The following is a 13,387-nucleotide window of genomic DNA, read 5'->3' on the forward strand; positions in this document are numbered from 1 at the left end:
TGCTCTTATTCATGCCGGAAAAGAGGCCATATGGTTACGACAGTTGTGCTTGGAACTCGATTTTGAGCAAAGTGCCATAGAGGTGAGATGTGACAATCAAGGAGCTATTTATTTAACTAAGAATCCAGCATTTCACTCACGCACAAAGCACATCAATATATAATATCATTTTATCCGAGAGAAAGTGGAGAAGAAAGTGATTAGGCTGGTAAAGGTCGACACAGTGGAAAATAGTTCGGACTTCCTTACTAAAGCCGCCAAGGGTACGAAATTTGAATGGTGCTTTGTTGCGATTGGATTGAAGAGGAATGATATTGGGATGGCTCTCATTTGCAGGAAGTCCTTCCCTTTTCTAAAATGCCCGATTGGTCTACCTCAACAAATGTACAAAGTGGAGCTACCCGTTGTTTGGCTAACCCTCTTCTTCCCATTTGGGTTGGGTTGACCTAGAAGTCAAGTAAGAAGGAATGGAACCACTGGAGAGTCATCTGCAGTTCAAACTTGGGCAAAGACGACTTACTTTGGAAGCGGAACACGAACCGATTTCCGCTATTCCGGGTTCTTATTGAGCGTCACGAAATCAAGGTTTATGAGAAAGTCAGCGAAGTTTCTATTTCTACCTTTGCGGAGCTAGTCAGTTAGCAAGTAAGAGAGCTCTTGGGGACCAGCCTGCGAGCTAAACTCGGGTATTTCCATTCCAGGTATAAGAGCGGGGTAAGGCACGGACCGAAAAGGTAGATCATCAAGGGCAGATTCAAGGGTCAGATTCATTGATTGAGTGGACCTCGGGAATGAAAGTCACGCAAAACCTTTTATTTAACCACCAAGAGGAGAATGTTGGAGTTGACGAATACTTCGGGAACCGTTGTTTCTTATATCGGGCATGCCCACGTGAGCTTAGAAAAACTAAAGTATGATTCGACGACATGTGACACGTGCGCATGGAATGCGGGGGTTCGGGAACTGCACCCCCGACATAGGTGTCCCGCTGCCCGGCCAGCAGGCCGGGGTTCCGCTCCTCGATGAGCGGTCGAGGGTTCAGGGGCGGCGCCCCCAAAACAACAATGGTTTTGAGTTTTTGTTTAAGTTGGCCCATTTGTTGAGGGATTAAAGGGGTTTCGGATAAGTTTAGGTTTTGGGCCCGTTTATAGCATATATATTTACTCGTTTTTCGCTGATTATTGTAACGAATTGTGTGGTTGTAAACCTAAATCATAGTGAAATCTCTTTGCGGGACGTAGTCCTATTCTGGGTGAACCTAGGTAAACCGTACGTCGTCTAATTTTCTTCTTTTATCTGTGTGATCGTTTTGAATCGGTTTGAAATACAACCCCTTCACAAGATTGTATGCGATAATCTTATTTTATGGGGCTAAAGTGTAGGGGCCCTTTGGTCTTGATTGAGCAAAAGTTAAGATGTAAAAGACCTAGAATATTTCAATGACTATGAACCCACTAAATCACTAATTAACATTCAACCCCTTCAAATTGAAACATTTGTTAGATATGTTACTCCAATCGGGGATTAAGTGTCTAAGATTGCTAGAATTCAACAAATGATAGTAGTTTCTGAAATGAGTTAATAAATGCCAAGTAAGTTGGTTACATATTACTAAAAGGGGTCTTGCCATTCACCGTTCTTGCGGTACTTGTTAAATATGTTTACTGAAGAAATTTTCGATCTTTAATGAGTTGGCTGTGCATATCATGAGAACATTTAGTGTATTGAAAATGAAAATATTTTACTTAGTTTGTTGCTTAACAAATAACTTTAGAGCATTTTCATAAACGAAAGATCATAATAAGATTTAGGAGTGTCTATTTGAAGATACTATTGATGAATACATTTGAGAAAATATTTTTTGCATGGTTAGATTCGAGACCAATAAATTGAACTGGGCAAGGCACTGAGCTCACAAACTTGTTCTTGGTTAAATATCTTATTGCATGTGGGTAGATGTAAATGACTAGTATGTTTAAGAGGTGCCTCCAACAAGAATCAATAAATAATCTTTGAAATAATAATATTACTTATATAGGAATGACCAATCTTCCTTTCATAGGATAAGACCTACCATATAGCATGTTTTTTATATGCATAGTAAATTTCAATATAATATTAGTATAGCATAAGATCAAGGGCTCATACTAACAAGAACCCCAAATGGATACATTTGTGCCACATTTATCCTTAACTTATACACCCGTATCATGTTTACCCCAAACTAATTTTGTGCCACAAAAAATCTCAAATTGCTACACCCGTGCCGCATTTATAATAGTGTCACATTTACCTTAAACTGTTTTAAATCTGATTTTTTTTTTTAGATAAATGTGGCACAGGTGCCCTTGCTCAGAAGCAAACTTGGCTTGGTTGTACCAATTTGAGAGTTCTCGGGACATAAAAATTAATTTGGGCTAATTGTGGCACGATTACACCAATTTAGCATAAAACTGTTTCGTGTAAGGTGCAAATATCTTCTCAACTTTCTCGAAAAATAAAGATAATTATCCCTTATAAATTCATATACACATCTACATATATTGTATACACATATAAAACACGTGAACAGAAGATCAGGATGTGTACACGGGAAGGAGATCATACTCCCTTGTTTGATGGATTGTTATCTTGAATCTTGATAATTACGGTACAAATTGTACCGCGTGGCATGATATTATTGGAGGACTTCACTGATTGAAAGCCACTTTTATCCAAAGCCACCGTTACTCCTATCTCTTAATTTCCTCGAGTAATCTTGTAAACATCATAATTTGCTTTTAAAAGTTATAATTGACTAAAAATTTGTAAAAACACAGTCACTTGTTATGGATAAAAAAAAAACATATAGTTCGCTAAACATCTAAAAGGAATGACAGGAAAGCCAATGTTAAATGAATGTTCGGAATAAACAATTTAAGGAATACAGATAATTAACCATCACAAAGTCGAATCACATGTTTAATTTTGTCTATGTAGCTGAACATTTTCATATTAGTTATTACAAGCAAAACAAAATGTTGCATGACTGAGGACATCTTTGAATATATAAAAACATGATGAAGTGTGAACTATTTAAAAGAATCTGTAATGCTTCGACCAAAAAAGAAAAAAAAAGGAATCTCTAATATACAAAATGTTGTAAGGCAGTGTGAGGATATCTTGGCTTGCCGGTGACCGGGTAGAGAAAGAAGACGGAAGGAGAAAAAGAAGAAAGTAATAGAAATGAAAAAAGGGAAAATAAAATAAAATAATTTATAAAATATTATGTCGTTGGATGGCTGGCGCTGGCCGCCGTCCATGTTAACGTCGGCCGGCAAAAATTAGCTGGATGAAATGAATTGATATTATTGCAAAATATTTAGGATTGAATCGGCAAAAAAAAAAGGACTAAATTGGTACAATTACAATAGTCTTAGGACTTTTTTTCTTAATTTTTCAAAGGCAATGACTAAATTATACCAAGGCTTTTTGTACGTATACACAATAATGTATGTCACAAATAAAATGTGAGGACAAAATGGACAATTTTGGTCAGTGTGGGGACAAAATGTGGAACGTGGAGCCAACGAAAGTAATTGAATGAGAAATATGCATCCAAAACGTAAATTAGCACGTGTTTTCATGGACCGACGCAACAATACTTGAATAATATCCCGAGGAGTGAATACATTGGCGCGGTCAAATTTGCCAACGTAGATATTGCAAGGAGTAAAACCTTTAATTATTTTAAACACGTGTTTTCCATGATAAATAATTTGACTCGCTTCTTTCTTTCTATCTTGCTAACGACTCCGTTCTTGGAATTCCACTCTTTCCTTTTCTGGGTCAATTTTGCAAATTTAGAAAGTAAGTATGACGAACCAACACCTTGATTTATATCGACTTTTTTTAGGATAGCAATGCTTGATTAAGATCAAGTTTGTTGGAATTGTTACAGAGAATATGTAATTGAAAATTACTAATCTGACAATCTTGTCAATTATTTATTTTTTGTAATCGAAAGGTAATAGCATTTACCCTACGTAATTAGAAGCAATTTCCCTTTGTAATGTCTTGAGGCAATTGGGAATTCACAAATGGAAGTGGTGCACCAATTCTTCTTTTCTTGTCAAATCGGAGCGATTTTTAAGTACTCTTAAAACACGAGATGAGTGTTCACGTGAACGAATCACCATGTGACAAAGGATGCACAAATACAATTCATTCTCTCTTTTCCATGGAGATTCCTTTTCCATAGATCAATTCATGTCTGAGATTTAACGAGGCACCGAAAGCAAGTGGTTAACTGATAGTTTCCAGAAGACAAATTGCCTGATTGATCAAGACAGTGGCCTTGGAGTTTGCACGATCAAAACGAAAACTGTTCATCCCCACTCAACAAACCCATATCCAGCATGGGAAACGGTATTGGACATCCAAAATCCTCCTCAGCATCCACATTGACAACTCTCTTTCTCCTCTTCATTCTCATCATCATCGCTGGACGTGGATGGCGCGCTAGGCTCGGCAGTCCGCAACTTGGGTCTGACCCTAACGGGCTCGTGCTTGGCCGAGCTGAAGAAGTAAGGAAAGTTGAGCTTGGCCTTGGACCCCTTTATCCTAAAAGCAGCCCCGGTCGTAGGCTAATGCCGTGTCCTCGGGTGCCTCGTATGTCCCGAGCCAAATCCTTGCCCCGTTCTTCTTCGGGTCCCTTATTTCCGCCTCGTATTTTCCCCACGGCCGCCTCCTCACCCCTCTGTAATGCGTCTTCTCGACCGGCGCTTGTATCTCACGCTCCACCATCTCCTTTTTCTCCCTCGCCACATCAATGCTGTTGATATCGACGACTGTCACTTCCAAATCAAAATGTTGACTCAAAACCGAAGGCATCATGATCATCCACCCAGAATTGATCGCATCGCACAGAGCGCCGTACACCAACGTGTCCTTCGAGTCGTCCACTTTGAGGGGCGGTTCGCTCCTACTCTCCGTCAGTAAAAGACTGCCGAAACTTGAACTCCTCAGGTACATGTCTGCAGTAGTTGATGCCAAAAGCGTTGCGTTGACACCATTATCATCATCTTAAAAAAGATGGTCGCAAATGGATTTCAAAACATCTAATCGATCGGTGTCGAAAGGACTGATGATTTTGCTGAAGCATTTCCAGTTTTGGCTAGAAATTTTGCAGCTTTGAGATCACTGAATGTGAAAAAAAGATTGAAGGGATGATTTGGTTTCTGAAGCAAGAGTGGAGAGTTGAAAAGACCATGAAAGTGGGAGCTACATTTATAGTGTTAAAATTGTGTCTCAAGTTTGAGCCTGTTTACGAGATCTAACACACATGGAGTATTTACTGCTCAATCCAGGAGCATCCTTTCTCTTCATGCGAGATGACAAGCAAAATCAGAAGATTTATTTTCAAACATAAAGAATGAAGGATATGGAAATCCTAGCATTAAAGAAGTGCATGCTCAATGAAGATGAGGCTCCATTTGTCTTTTTGCCTTTATGCTCTTGTCTCTTTGCTAGCTTTTCATCACTTGGCCGACAAGAGGAAAGTGAAGGTCAAAAGAATGCACGTCCATTTCTTTTCATTATTGCTTGTGGGTGCCCATACACCATCCACCATCCATCATCATTAGATTCCCCATGGATTATGATGAGCGTGGGAACCGAAAGTTAAGATATCTTCATGGACTTTTTTTCAAGAAGAAATGTAATGATGATGTTTTCTTGTCTCCTTCACCTATCCCATAAGAAGGAGCAAAGACCTCTGTGAAGAGAGAGGCAAGAGAACAAGAGCTCAAGAGATGACGAGAGTCTAGAGCTCGAAGAGGTATGTTCGTCGCATCAAATCCATTGAGTTGAGTTATTAAACATTGTAGGTATCGGATGTATAATCTAGGATTGGAAAACACTTAAGCGCAAGTGATTGTAATCCTGTAATTCTCCAATTTATTAGGGAATTATTTTGTTATTGGTTCTCCTGTGGATGTAGGTTATGACATTCGGATCGAACCACGTATATCTTGTGTCCTTTATTGTTCCTCATTTTATTTCTCTGTTGATTTTCATAGCTCCCGATATAATTGCAAGGTCACGATTCACTTCCACTGCGGTACCGATTTCGCAACAATTGGTATCGTAGTTAAGACTTTGCAATTATGTCTAGAGCTAGAGTAGAAGTTGAGAAATTTAACGGGAATAATAACTTTGGACTATGGATCGTCAAGATGGAAGCACTATTAACAACTCAAAGTTTGGCCGAAGTATTGGAGGACAAGGACAAATTGCCCGAAACAATGAAAGATGCCGACAAGGATGAGCTAATGAGAAAAGCTCGGAGCATAATCCTATTGAACCTATTGGATGAGGTGTTAATAGAGGTAGCTAATGAAAAAGATGTCGCAACGATGTGGGCAAAACTTCGGGCCCTCTATGTTACAAAGGATTTGAATAATTGATTATACATGCTAAAGAGGATGTTTTAGTTTCAATTAGGGGTAATTGGTTTTCGGTCTGGTCCAATTCCTCTCAAGAACGGATAACTGGACCGATAGTCTCGGTTCTCAATTTTTCGGAATTGGGAATCGGACCACCGGTCCGGTCTCGTCTTGTCCCGTTCTCGGCGGGTTCGATTGGACCGAACACATGCAAAAAAAAAAAGGCATCATCCCTAATATGGAGCACATGAGCTTGGTTACTTAAAAAAAAAAATTTTAAAATGTAACTAAAAAGACTTCTGCATAGGAGAATAAAAAATAGAGAGTGCGAATAGCTTCTCAATTTGGTAAAATTTCTTGGACATCCTTAACAAGTAAAGAGAGTGTAACTTTAAAAAAAAAAACAAAAAATTCGATCGGTCCGATCCAGGCGATCCGGTCCTAGGACCTTAGAACCGACAGCTGGATTGCTCCCTCTAGAACCGGGAATCGAACCATCGATCTCGATCGGAGTGGTCCAATTTACTCAACCCTAGTTTCGATACACTAAAGGTACATCTGTTAGATCTCACCTAGATGAGTTTAATAAACTCGTGATGGGCTTGAAGAATGTCGGAAAGATTCTAAACGATGAAGAACAAGGCATGATGTTGTTGGCATCTCTACCAAAATCATGGGAGCACTTCACCTACTCCTTGTTATAAGGGCATGCTACGATTACCTCGGAAGAGGTAAAATCTGCTATGTTTTCAAAGGAGTGGCAGCGGAGGTTGCGAGATGACAGTCTTGCTCAAGATGGAGCGTGAGAACTTGTGATTCGAGGCAGAGATGAACATCGGTAGCCTAGCAGCAATAGAGGCAAAAGCAGGTCAAAATCGCGACATAGAAAATTCAAAGGTCGGGTGAAATGCTTTGAATGACACAAGGAAGGGCACACACGAAGAGATTGTCGAAAATTGAGAAATAAAGGCAATGGGCAAAATGCCACAAGTAATGTGGTGAATGTTGCCGAGCAGAGTACCGGTGATGCTGAAGCCGTCTTATGTGCATCAACAAGTTCATTCGGAGACGAATGAGTGCTAGATTCCGAATGTTACTATCACATGACCCCTTATAGGAACTTGTTCACTACATACCAAACTGCAGATGGTGGTAGAGTTCTATTGGGGAATAACGCAGCCTGCAAGGTTGTAGAGACAAGGACAGTTCGGATGGCGTAGAGTGGACGCCGACGGACATGAGACATGTACTAGAACTCAAGAAGAACCCTATTTCTCCGGGGACACTCGATGACATTGGGTGCAAGTACACCATTGAAGGTAAAGTACTGAAGATCTCTCGGGGTGCCATGACGGTGATGAAATGGAAGAAGACGAATTCTGTCTATTATATACTAGGAGAGACCGTGATAGGAGCTGCTACGGTTTCATCCGGTTAATCAAATTCAAACTTAACTCGGTTATGGCATATGCGGTTAGGGCACATAAGTGAGGTAGGATGACAATGCTGAGTTAAAAAGGGTTACCGAAAGGTCAGAAGATAGAAAAATTAGATCTATGTGAGCATTTCATCTTTGGGAAGCAACTACGAGTTAAATTCGGAACAGCTGTGCATTCGACCAAGCAACCGGTCGAATACATTCATTCAGACCTCTAGGGACCGTCTCCAGTTCCTTTGAAAGGAGGTGTGAGATATATGCTGACATTTATTAACAACTATTCGATAAAGGTATGGCTATACTTCTTGAAGCACAAACTCGAGGCATTTGATCGATTAAAAAATTTTAAGTTATTGATTGAGAAGCAGATAGGAAAACAAATCAAGTGCCTAAGAACAGATAACGGGATGGAGTTACGTGGTAAGGATTTTACCTAGTTCTCGCAAAAAGAAGGGATCCCGAGGTACCGCACGGTTCCCGGGACACCACAATAGAATGGCATTATAGAACGGAAGAACAGAACCCTACTTGAGCTAGCTCGGTGCATGCTTTTGCATGCAAGACTAGGCAAGGAATTTTGGGCTGAATAAGTGAACATGGCCTGTTACTTGATTAATCGATCTCCACCTTCTGCTATCAAGTGGAAGACTCCTGAAGAAGTATGGTTGGGGAAACCCGTTGATTACTCCGAATTGTGGATATTCGTATATCCTGCGTATGCTCATGTGAGGGATGGTAGACTTGAGCCAAAGGCAAAGAAGTGCATAATTGTGGTTTATGCATAAGGGATGAAAGGTTACCGGTTGTGGTGCGCCGATCCCATATCGCCCCATTTTATAATCTGCAGAAACGTGATCTTCAACGAGACCGCAATGCTTCAAAGGAGAAGTCTTGAGACTCAACCTGCAGAGCAAACAGATCATGGTGTTAGAAGTGAGGTGCAGCTTCGGGTGGAGCTTCCGGAGACTTCAAGGGTAACAGAGGAAGACACTATGGATGAGGCCACGCTCTCCGAAGACGGTGATACGGATGAACCAACGAAGCCGCAACGTAATATAGCCACGAGCGTATTTAAAAGGCAAATCAAACCACCGGTACGTTATGGTTATTCTAATATTGCGTATGCATTGACTATAGGTGATGAAGTGGAGACAGATGTGCCTTCATCATACTCCGAGGTGACAGCTAATGCTAAGTTATCGCAGTGGCTAGAAGTTATGAATGAAGAAATAGAATCACTCTATCAGAATCGGATATGGGAGCTAATTAAAGTACCAAAAAGTCAAAAGATTGTTATGTGCAAATGGATCTACAAGTGGAAGGAGGGCACTCCCGATAACGAGGCAACAAGGTACAAGGCAAAACTCATTGTGAAGGGGTATACTCGGCGAGAATGCATCGACTATAATGATGTATTCTCTCCTATAGTAAGACATATTTGTATTTGTGCATTACTTGCCTTAGTTGCTGCACGGGATCTCGAGCTGGAGCAACTAGATGTGAAAACGTTGTTTTTTCATGGTGAGTTGGAGGAACAAATTTATATGAGGCAACTAGAGAGATTTGCTATTCTAGGTAAAGAGACCATGTTTGCTTATTCAAGAAATCTTTGCATGGGCTAAAACAACCTCCTAGACAGTGTTATAAGCGTTTTGATGCTTTCGGGGCTAATCGGGATTATTCGAAAAGTCAAATGGATAACTGTGTTTATTTCGGGAGATTGGAGGATGGATCTTTGATTTATCTGTTATTATATGTTGATGACATGTTAATAGCAATTAAACAAATGTCCGATATTGATATGTTGAAGCCGTAGTTGAGTGCTGAGTTTGAAATGAAAGATTTATGTGCAGCTAAGAATATATTGGGTATGGAGACTTTGCGTGACAAAGCTGTAGGGATTTTGCGTCTATCGTAAAAGAATATATTGAGAAGATCGTGGCACGATTTAACATCCAATCAGCAAAATCTGTAAGTATACCTTTAGTTGTACATTTTAAACTTTCTGATAAGTTATCATCGCAGACTCGGGAGGAGGGAGAGCATATGTCCCATGTTCCATATTCTAGTGCAGTGGGTAGTATTATGTACGCCATGGTATACAATAGGCCTGATATTTCACAAGCTATAAGCGTTGTCGACCGTTACATGAAATGCCCAGGTAAGACACATTGGGAAGCTGTGAAATAGATCCTCGGATATTTGAAGGGGACATCGGATATTGGTATCATATACTGAAGAGACGGGAATGGCAATGAGACCATAATATATGTGGTTCGAATTATGCAGGTGACTTGGATGGCCGCAGATCATTAGTAGGGTACGTGTTTACGCTAGCAAGTAGTACAGTAAGTTGGAAGACATCCTTACAGGTTCATGTTGCTTTGTCCTCAAGGCAAGCAGAGTACATGGCACCGACCTTTGTAGCAAAAGAGGCAATATGGCTAAGAGGTTTGCTCTCAAACCTTAAACCGGAGCAAAAAAACGTCACTATACATTGTAACAACCAGGTACGATATATCTGGCTTATAATATGATATATCATGAGTGAACAAAGCATATCGACATCATGTACCCATTTATCCGAGATGTCATAGCGAAGGCCATTATTGTTGTTATGAAAATAGCAACAACGGAGAACCCGACAAATATGATAACGAAGCCGGTTCCTTTGGCAAAGCTCGAGCTCTGCTTGAACTCAATCGGCGTCTGTAGAGTGTAAGCACCCATCGAGGTGCTGGGAAAGGTAGCATGAATAATTAAGCACAATGACTTGGCTCTAAAAGTCGAGCCAAGATGGAGAATTGTTAAAATTGTGTCTCGAGGCTGAGCCCGTTTACGAGACTAGACACACGTGGAGTATTTACTGCTCAATCCATGCGCATCCTTTCTCTTCATGTAGGATGACAAGCAAAATCAGAATATTTGTTTTCAGACAGAAAGAATGAAGGATATGAAAATCCTAGCATTAAAGAAGTGCATGCTCAATAAAAATAGGGCTCCATTTGTCTTCTTGCCTTTATGCTCTTGTCTCTTTGCTAGCTTTTCATCACTTGGCCGACAAGAGGAAAGCGAGGTCAGAAGAGTGTACATCCATTTCTTTTCCTTATTGCTTGTGGGTGCCCATCCACCATCCACCATCCACCATCCATCATCATTAGATTCCCCATGGATTATGATGAACGTGGGAACCAAAAGGTAAGATATTTTCATGGATTTTTTAAAGAAGAAATCTAATATTGATGTTTTCTTGTCTCCTTCACCTATCCATAAGAAGGAGCAAAGACCTCTGTGAAGAGAGAGGCAAGAGGACAAGAGCTCAAGAGACAATGAGAGTCTAGAGCTCGGAGAGGTTTGTTCGTCGCGTCGAGTCCATCGAGTTGAGTTATTAAACACTGTGAGTATCGGGTGTATAATCTAGGATTGGAAAACATTTGAGCGCAAGTGATTGTAATTATGTAATTCTCCGATTTATTAGTGGATTATTTTGTTGTTGGCTCTCCCGTGGACATAGGTTCTGACATTCGGATTGAACCACGTATATTTTGTATCCTTTATTGTTCCTCGTTTTATTTCTTTGTCGATTTTTATAGCTCCTGATATAATTGCAAAGGTCATGATCTGCTTTCGCTGTGGTACCGATTTCGCAACATATAGCTTGAGCTTGACTCTCTTTTTTTTTTTTTTTTGGTCGAAGAGCTTGACTGGTTCACTGGTGGAAGATTGAAGGGATGATTTTGGATGGAGCTTCTGAGAAAGAGCGTTTGGTAATGAAGGATGACTCATAAGATTCTCAACACATGTTTCAAATGCTCACTTAAGACTATTTTAATCACGAAAGACATAAATTGACATATTTTTTCCTATCCCTTCTGAGTTGGAGGATTGTATTGTTCCGTGTTCAAATATACGGAATTTTTTTTTATTTTTGCGTTACTATATTTCATATAATTGCGAGCGAGTGTCGAAGAGCTATGTGCAATAAAAAAAAAATGGCTGCAACTTTATTCTCGATGAGGACCTCAACCTCAACCTCGACCTCGCCTCACGGAACCTTGGTGGGTTACCTAGCACCCTAGTGCTTTCATCTAAGACTCCAAGACCAAAATCAGGACCTCGAGAGTTTGAATAGTGGCCCACAAGCTAGGACGCAAATCTTGGTGCCCAAAGACGAGACCTCAACACTTTGACTCCGAAACCAAGTATCAAACCTAGGACATGACCCATACACTTTGGCCCTCGGGGCATGACTCGAGACCTAGGCCCAAGGCTTGATCTCAACGATTGAGCCCAAATTCTAAATTGTGGGATCTATGATCCTATGGATGTTGGGTTGTGATTCATATTCCCATCGACAGAAAGACATAGGGGTCATGCTCCTCGATGAGAGACAGGGGGTCCGAAAGTCCACCCCGGTGGGGGTCATGGGGGCTGCACCCTCGAGCGGCCAAAAAGCTTTTAGAGTTTGAGCCAATATTTTTCCATTAGTAATTTGGGCTTGGGCCCATGAATACCTACCGTTAGATATTAGCTATTTTTCTTGTAATTAAGGAATGTGACAGAGGAGTGCAAGCCGTTAATTATAGCAGAATCATCAATTGGATGTAATTTCAATTTAAGTATGAACCATGACAAACCTTATGTCTCGATATTCCTTTCTCGCTTTTATACTTACCTTCGTATGTGGTTTGTGCGCCGAAACCTAATAGTGGCCAAGTTCTAGACTTTGACACTTGACTAGAGACAATAAGGATAGTCAAAGGGATTCTAGCCCCAAGAACGTGAATTTTGTAAGGGACCAATGTCCTCCATCAAGTGTCCAAGATGACAGTTTGGCATCAAGGTCCTAGTTCTGACTCCAGGTGCCTAAGTGCCACACTCAGGTCCTAGCCTCGGGGCTCTGAATCTAGGTGTCCGGATTGAATTGCTGCCCCCGACGCATCGAGCCCTCGTAAATCCTCGGTTAAACTTCCAAGGTCCAGGGTTAGGCCCTTGGATCCATCCTTTGGGTCCTAAGCCCGACCCCCGGTTTCCCAAGTCCAAGTACCGGTCCGAGTCCAAGGGTCTAGTCAGTGTGCACTTTAATAGGGCCTATTGCTCAAAAATATATTCAAAGTTTTCTACTATCTAAAATGGAAAAAAAAAAAAAAGGTTGGAAAGGCCAACCTAGATTGCTTCATTTTTCCTAGAAAAGTACTTCCTTAAAGAAATTTTTTTGTCTAGATCCCGCAAGACAAATTTACCCAAGTAAAATTGAAATTCTAAGATAGCATTTCTTCCCTTGGTGTAACCTCAATGCAACATTCGTTTTTGTTCTTCTCTTTTGTACTGTCCTCTACGTTCTTTTCTTCTTCCGATTATGTCTTCAGAGTCCAACAATGAATGAGCATGACATTTGAACCCATGTTTTTAACATAATGTTATGTAAGTTCGAGCACTCCAACTTATAAAACGTTAGAATTACGAGAACATAGGATTTGGATACACTTTTTAATGGTAACAAATTTCATATTCTAGATTATTC

General features: G+C 40.5%; 1 pseudogene; it reads right to left on the minus strand.

Annotated features, from left to right (window-relative positions):
• Positions 1–4,351: 4,351 nt before the first annotated feature.
• On the minus strand, positions 4,352–5,633 carry LOC115754385 (annotated as a pseudogene).
• Between the last annotated feature and the right edge of the window lie 7,754 nt (positions 5,634–13,387).

This window comes from Rhodamnia argentea, chromosome 3 (genome assembly GCF_020921035.1).
Source record: "Rhodamnia argentea isolate NSW1041297 chromosome 3, ASM2092103v1, whole genome shotgun sequence".
NCBI lineage: Eukaryota > Viridiplantae > Streptophyta > Magnoliopsida > Myrtales > Myrtaceae > Rhodamnia > Rhodamnia argentea.